The following is an 8,737-nucleotide window of genomic DNA, read 5'->3' on the forward strand; positions in this document are numbered from 1 at the left end:
TAAAGAATGTGCTAACCATCAGACAATTGCACTCATCTCCCATGCTAGTAAGGTCCTGCTTAAAATCTTGCATGCTACTCTTCAGCATTATGCGAACCAAGAACTTCCAGGTGTCCAGCTGTGTTTAGAAAAGGTAAAAGGACTAGATATCAAATTGCCAACATTCCCTGGATTATGGGAAAAGCAAGGAAATTTCAGAAAAACATCTATCTCTGTTTCATTGACTATGCTAAAACCTTTGACTGTGTAGATCAGGACAAACTGTGAAAAGTTCTTAGAGAGATGGGAATACCAAACCACCTTACCTGTCTCCAGTGAAACCTGCAGGTGGGTCAAGAAGAAACAGTTAGAACCCTGTATGGAATAATTGATTGGTTCAAGATCGAGAAAGGAATAGACACCCTGCTTGTTTAATCTATATGCTGAGCATATCATGAGAAATGCTGAGCTGGATGAGTTGCAAGCTGAAATCAAGATAGGCAGGAGAAACATCAACAACCTCAGATATGTGATGATACCACTCTAATGACAGAAAGTGAAGAGGAACTAAAGAGCCTCCTGATGAGGGCAAAGGAAGAGAGTGAGAGAGACGGCTTAAGCCTAAATATTAAAAAAACTAAGATCATGGCATCTGGCCCCATTACTGCATGGCATATCAAAGGGGAAAAAGTGGAAGTAGTGACAGACTTCCTCTTCTTGGGCTCTAAAATCACTGCAGATAGTGACTGCAGCCATGAAATCAGAAGATGTTTGCTTCTTGGCAGGAGAGCATGACAAACCTAGACAGAAAAGCAGAAACATTACTGTGCTGACAAAGATCCATATAGTCAAGGCTATGATCTTCCCAGTGGTCATGTAAAATTGTGACAGCTGGACCATAAAGAAGGCAGAACACTAAAGAATTGATGCCTTCAGACCATGATGCTGGAGAAGACTTTCAAGAAAAGTCCTGCGGGGAGCCGGCCTGACTGCTCAGGCCCCTTCTCGGCCCTGAGAGAGATCAAAAGGTCCCTCTCTGTCCCGCCACCCCTGATTTGTTAAAGTGCAAATTGGCCTTTCTCACCTCCCTCAAGGAAATCGCTGCAGCCACCATTTGCGCATTTTCCTGACTCTGATAAGATTATCGGGCTCCTGTGAATGGCTTATGTCTAGGTAGTCTTTACCTGATTGTAAGACACTGGTGCCATGCTCTGCTGGAGTTAAGATAAAACTCCTAAAACTAGTATCTGCAGTTCTGCACGTATACAAGTCTTTGATCTAAAATTTGGTGAATCCTGTTAGTATATATATGTATGTTACGCCTCAATAAAGTCGTCGGAATCAGTCACAAGCTGACTCCGTCCCTCTCAACCCCATCTTTCTTAGTCTTTTATTTCTCAGGTGCACTGGTGATTGCGTCCTTGACCTGTTCATCTAGCCGGCAGGCCCGGCAAGTGGCGCCCGAACAGGGACGTGGGCGGATCCCAGAGCACAGCCACCCAAAAATATTGAAAGTGATCCCGGGAGAAAGCCTCACTTATTCAGGTATCGTTGGAAAACTGTGGGTGGAGAGGGTATAGTTGAGAGTAAAAATTATGGGGCAAAGTAATAGTAGACAGTTCTTTGTTTCTATGTTAAAAACTATGCTAAAAGCTAGAGGAATTTCTGTCTCTAAACAGAAACTAGAAAGATTTCTTGTCTTTGTGGAGGAAACTTGTCCTTGGTTCCCAGAGCAAGGAACTATTAGCCTTGAAACTTGGATAAAGGTGGGAGAACAAATTCAAACAGTTTATACCCTCTGTGGACCAGACAAAGTTCCTCTTGATGCTTATTCTCTATGGACTCTAATAAGAGATTGTTTAAACCCAGAACACGAGAGTAGGAAACTTGAAACAGCCTTGAAATTTATAACACCCAAGTGTTCAGGTGCCCCCCAACGGGTAGCGGAGCACATATATGACTCCCCAATTGTTTCAGGTTCCAGAAAAAATGATAATGAGACTACTGCTCTAGAACAAGACTCAGATTCAGAACTTTCTCCTGATGAGGAAGACGATTTAAAAGAGCAGGCTTTTGAGCATGACAAAGAAGGATGGGATGCCTTTATAGTAACTCAACAAAAGAATAAAGACCAAGGCTCCCCTTTTTCTGAACTTAGAGAGATGCTAACATCCATATCTCAGAGAATGGAACAACTAGACTTATCGCCCATAAATACAACTAAGCCGTTGCATTCTAAAACGCCATCTGTTATAGCCGGTTTAGATCCTGACCCGCTGCCGCCGCCCGTCCCGCTCCCTCCCCCTCCTCTCGCAGAAGCGCCTTTGATTCCAACAGCGCCAGTATATGTTCCATCTAGCCTAAAAAGGCCAGTACTTTCACCACTACAAATGGCTGTGAAAACAGCCCGAGAACAGGGTGAAAATCTTGAGGGATATTCTATGATTTTTCCTGTTTTTCAAGATGCTAATCATCGGAGGTATCATGAGCCTCTGCCTTTTAAACAACTGAAACAAGCTTGCGCTCAATACGGGCCTACTGCGCCGTTTACTCTAGCCATAATTGAAAGTCTTTCATCTCAATACTTGCCTCCTAATGATTGGAAGGCTGTTGCGCGAGCCTGTCTCTCAGGAGGTGATTATCTCTTGTGGCGCTCAAAATACGGCGAGGTCTGTAACATCACTGAAGACCGTAACCGCGGTAATGGGCTGCAGGTTACTTTTGACATGCTAATGGAGGAAGGACAATTTAGAGATCTTAATCAACAACTGACCCTTCCTCCCCTAAAATACTAAACGATGAGGGGCGAGCTGCTCTGGCATTGGTTGAAAAGGCCCTCTCTCAGCATTTTGCTACCTACTGTGATTTTTCTCAACCGTGGGGACTATATGTGTTTCCCTCTAAACATACCCCGACGGCAGTGTTATATCAAAATGCTCCCTTACAGTGGATCCATTTACCTGTATCGCCTTCAAAAGTTCTTACTCCTTTTTTTTGATTTCATTAGCCTCCTCGTTGCCAAAGGAAGGCGTCTTTCCAGAGAAATGTTGGGAGCCGATCCTGCTTACATTTATGTGCCCTATACCAAAGAACAGCAGGAATGGCTTTTTCAGTTTAATGACTCGTGGGCTTTGGCCTTTTCCTCCTTTACAGGTCAAATTATTAATCATTTACCTTCTGATAAACTTTTGCATTTTGCCAGCCAGCATTCATTTATTTTTCCAAAGAATGTTTCTAATGTTCCTATTCAAGATGCTCTTACGATCTTTACTGATGGATCCTCCAATGGAACTGCTGCCTTTGTGGTTAATGATACCCCTTTCTCCTGGCAGACGAACTATACATCGGCTCAAGAAGTAGAACTTTCAGCCGTCCACAAAGTATGCTCACAATATTCCTCACAGTCTTTTAATTTGTTTACTGATAGCAAATACATTGCTCATGCTTTGCAATATATAGAAACTGTTCCCTTTATTTCTACTGTGAATTCTAACATTCAACATTTGTTACGTTCAATTCAGTCTCTGCTGCAACAGCGCACCTTACCCTGCTTCTTTGGACATTTACGTGCCCACACTGGGCTTCCTGGACCTCTATCTATGGGAAATCAGATGGCTGATTCTCACACTAGAGTTTTTCTTTCACAGGTGGAAGCAGCACAGCAATCACATGCGCTACATCACCAGAATAGTAATACTCTTCGTTTGCAGTTTCAAACCCCTCAAGAGACTGCATGACAAATTGTTAAATCTTGTTTTGTTTGCCCTAAGTTTCTCCCAGTTCCACATCTTGGCGTTAATCCTCGCGGGCTTCTACCGAATCATCTTTGGCAAATGGATGTCACTCATGTCCCTTCCTTTGGTCGTTTAAAGTACGTTCATGTATCTATTGACAACTTTTCAGGATATATTGTGGCATCCTTACAGACTGGTGAAGCCGCAAAACATTCTATCTCACATTGTCTTTATGCTTTTTCCATTTTAGGCACGCCAAAGATTATAAAAACTGCTAATGGCCCCGGCTATGTCTCCTCTGCCTTCAAAAATTTTTGTTCCTCTTTTTCTATCACCCTAAAAACAGGCATTCCTTATAATCCACAGGGTCAAGGCATCGTGGAACGTGCTAATCAAACTTTGAAACTACAGCTTCAAAAAATACAGAGGGGGGAGCTCTACCCCCTTCTACCCAGAAATTACCTTAATCATGCTTTATATATTTTAAAATTTTTTAATTTTAGATAAAGAAGGACATTCAGCCACGTAGAGATTTTGGGACCCTCAGATTTCCAGCAGAAAGCCGATGGTCTTGTGGAAAGACCCGCTGGATAATAACTGGCATGGCCCAGATCCCGTGTTAATTTGGGGGAGGGGTCATGTATGTGTTTTTCCACAGGATGCCGAAGCACCGCGCTGGCTCCCGGAAAGGCTGGTACGCCAGACGGAGGAGATCACTGAATCAGCAATTAGGTCGGCTGACTTTACAGCAGAGGAATCTTCTCCCAACAAATCAGCAGATGCATGAGTGTTAATGCATACTTATATTACGAAAATAGATCTGTTTCTTCTCCTAATGATTTTAATCGATTTGAGGGTGACTACTACCAAGTTTGGGATGAATATTTCTGGATGACCCCTGAAAAAGGACAGCTACTGACCCCTGCTGACATTTGCTGGGAGCAAAAGACTCATGTACCAACATTTGGAGGCCGAGAATTTCCAGGATATCACATGAAACATATGGGACTATTGCCTACCCACAAATGTAAGACTGTAATGGATGTAACGTTTATTGTCAACAAGTCTGTTATTTGGCCAGGGACAGATTGGGAAAATAGCCCTGGTATAAGATGGGTAGCCCCAAATAACACTCGATGGATTTGTGGATACAACCTTTGGCCCTGGCTCCCTGTAGGATGGGTGGGGAGATGTACCCTAGGGTTTGTGTTTGCCCCTGGGAGAATTCATAAGCAAAAAGTCAACCTGTTAATTTACCTTATGTTAAAGCCCGGTGGTCACGCTCTGTTTTTCATTGGTATGATTATTTAGCCTCAATTTTTGTGCCCTCTTTAGGAGCCACTGATATTATGCTCAGGGTAGAGGCTTTGAACAGTTTTACAAAACAGGCATTGACAGATACTATAAGAGCTTTAGAGGCTCTTAATGAAGAACAAAAACAGATGAGAAAAGCCGTTCTACAAAATCGTATGGCTCTGGATATTCTAACAGCCTCTCAAGGGGGAACATGTGCCTTAATAAAAATGGAGTGTTGTGTATATATTCCTGATTATTCCTCAAATGTTTCTGATGCTTTAGAAGATATGAAACAACAAGTAGCCGCTATGGATTTTTCTGACTCCAGCATTTGGAGTCAGATATCTGCCTGGTTTCATAGTGGTTGGTGGAAATCTATAATTTTCATCATTATATGCATATTGTTATTGCTGTGTTTTGGCCCTTGCATTTGTCAATGCTTATCTGAGATGATAAATAAAAGATTGCTGATGTTTTCCCGTTTGCAAACGCGGCCATTTCCTTCGAGGGAGATATAATGGCCATTAGTCAAAAGAAAAGGGGGAGATGCGGGGGGCCGGCCTGACTGCTCAGGCCCCTTCTCGGCCCTGAGAGAGATCAAAAGGTCCCTCTCTGTCCCGCCACCCCTGATTTGTTAAAGTGCAAATTGGCCTTTCTCACCTCCCTCAAGGAAATCGCTGCAGCCACCATTTGCCCATTTTCCTGACTCTGATAAGATTATCGGGCTCCTGTGAATGGCTTATGTCTAGGTAGTCTTTACCTGATTGTAAGACGCTGGTGCCATGCCCTGCTGGAGTTAAGATAAAACTCCTAAAACTAGTATCTGCAGTTCTGCACGTATGCAAGTCTTTGATCTAAAATTTGGTGAATCCTGTTAGTATATATATGTATGTTACGCCTCAATAAAGTCGTCGGAATCAGTCACAAGCTGACTCCGTCCCTCTCAACCCCATCTTTCTTAGTCTTTTATTTCTCAGGTGCACTGGTGATTGCGTCCTTGACCTGTTCATCTAGCCGGCAGGCCCGGCAAAGTCCCTTGGACAGCAAGGAGATCAAACCAGCTAATCTTAAGGGAGATCAGCCCTGAACTTTCACTGGAAGGGCTGATACTGAAGCTGAAGCTCCAGCGCTTCAGTCATCTGATGCAAATAGACAACTCATTGGAAAAGTGTCTGATGCTGGGAAAGATTGAGGGTAGAAGGAGAAGAGGGCATCAGAGGATGAGCTGGCTGCACAGCATCACTGATGCACAGAACATGAACTTGGGCAAAGTTCTGGAGGTGGTGAGGGACAGGGAGGGCTGGCATGCGGCAGTCCATGGGGTCACAAAAAGTCGAACACGACTGGATGACTGAACAACAGCAGCAACAAGTTACAAATATATATTGTACAACACAGGGAATATAGCAAATACTTTATATAACTATAAATGAAGAATAATGTTTACAAATTGTGATCACTATATTGTATACTTATAATATTATATATTATATATATATATTATATATATATATATATATTATATATATATACACATACCTCTGGTGGCTTTGTGGTAAAGAATCCGCCTGGCAATTCAGGAGATGTGGGTTCTAACCCTGGGTCTGGAAGATCCCCTGAAGAAGGAAATGGTAACCCACTCCAGTATTCTTGTCTGGAAAATCCTAAGGACAGAGGAGTCTGGTGGGCTATATTACAGGGTTGCAAAGAGTCAGAGATGGCTGAGTGACTGATCAGGCATATATAGCTCAAGTCTAACCATAAGATGAACATCACACAAATACCAATGGAGGCACATTCTATAAAATATCTAATCAGTACTCCACAAAACTGTCAAGGACATAAAAGATACAGAAAGTATAAAAAACTGTCACAATCAAGTGATGCCTAAGAAAATATAATGACTAAATATAATGTGAGATTCTGAATAGAACCCTGGAACAGTAAAAGGCCATTAGATAAAAGCTAAATATTTGAAGTATGTACTTAAGTTAACAATGTATTAATATTGGGATGCTAATTGAAACAAATGTAGCATGTTAACATGAGATTGTAATAATAGTGAAAACTGTTGTGGGAGCTCTCTGTATTATTTTTGCAATTTTTTTGGTAAATCTAAAGCTATCTAAAATAAAGAGTTTATTTACAAAAATCAAGTTTAGAAACATATAGATCATACGAAACTATAAAAAGGAATAAAATTATTTAAAATAAATAGAACTTCTAGAAATAAAAACACACATATATAAATTAAAACACAGTATTAGTGTAGGGTATTAGCTGCTTATTGCATGTATGTGTGTGCTAAGTTACTTCAGTTGTGTCCGACTCTTTGAGTCAGATGTGTCTTCACTCTATACTCTATGGCCCTATGGACTACAGGCCGCCAGGCTCCTCTGTCGGGATTTCTGGAATGAAAAATGAAAGGCAAGAATACTGGAATGGGTTGCCATGCCCTCCTCCAGGGGATCAGGAAACTAAAGGGAGAGTTCATAAACTAGAAGATTTGTCAGAAGAAATTACAAAGAAGAACACAAACAGATGAAAAATGAAAAAGTGAAAGAAAAGTGTTTTAATCATCACTGTTAGAGCAGTTTTCTATCTCATTAATTTGTGTTTTCATTTCCTTCTATGAGTTTAGGCTAATGTCCTACCTCCAGCTACATAAGTTAGTTCCTTAAGTCAATACATTTTGGCTTTTATTTTAATATGAGTACAATGTCACAATTTTCCTCAAAATACCATTTTTGTTGTACTCTACAATATGTATATTACTATTTTTAATAAGCAACTTTAATATTCCTTTATTTCTTAATTGGTTTTTAGATATTATTTTATATTTCATAAAAGAGGATTTTTAACTTATATTTTTGTTACTAATTAGCTCTTCATTATCTTGTTTATAGAAAATGTGAGATAAATGATGAGGCTGAGATTTGCTGTTTTGTTAAGTGGTTTTTAAAAAAGATTTTATATATGCTTGAGAAAACTGGATAGTCTAAAATTTGGGGTTGAAGAGTAATATAAATATTCCTTTAAAATATTATCTGTAAATTTAATATTTTTATAACATAATAAATGAAATACTTTTACATTCTAATTGGGTTTTGCTCATACATAGGAGTATGATACATTTTTATATACTGATTTTATGTCATTAAACTTTACTTTTAATTCAATTATTCATTTCCAGATTATTTGGAATTTTCTATGTATACATTAATAATATCTTTGGAATATCTATGAACAATTACTTTTATTCCTTCTTTCCAAATTCACATATTTTTCATTTTTTTCTTCTTCTTAATTTACTAAGAACAGTAAATGTTGAAAAAACTGGGGATAGTAAGTTGTTTACCCTGAGTTGTTTACCATTTCAGATAGAAAGTTTCTTCATATCATTATTAAGATTGGTATTTCCTATGGTTTTATTACACTTTTCTTTTATATTAAAGAAATTCCCTTCTATAATAGTTTGGGATTGTTATTATGAATCAATGCCGATTTTGCATCAAATGCTTTCTCTGCATCTATTTGTGTGATGATGTGATTTTTTTTCTTTAATCTCTTCATGTGACAAGTACATTAGTTAGTTTTCTAATACTTAACCAATCCTGTATTCTTTAGGTGAAACTGATTTGTAAAATATATATCTAATATTATTATCCTTATTATGAGTAGTTGGATTTGGGCCCAACCTAGTGACCCTAAGATTATGTAACCTGATC

The sequence above is a fragment of the Cervus canadensis genome, chromosome 3 (assembly GCF_019320065.1).
Source record: "Cervus canadensis isolate Bull #8, Minnesota chromosome 3, ASM1932006v1, whole genome shotgun sequence".
Lineage (NCBI taxonomy): Eukaryota > Metazoa > Chordata > Mammalia > Artiodactyla > Cervidae > Cervus > Cervus canadensis.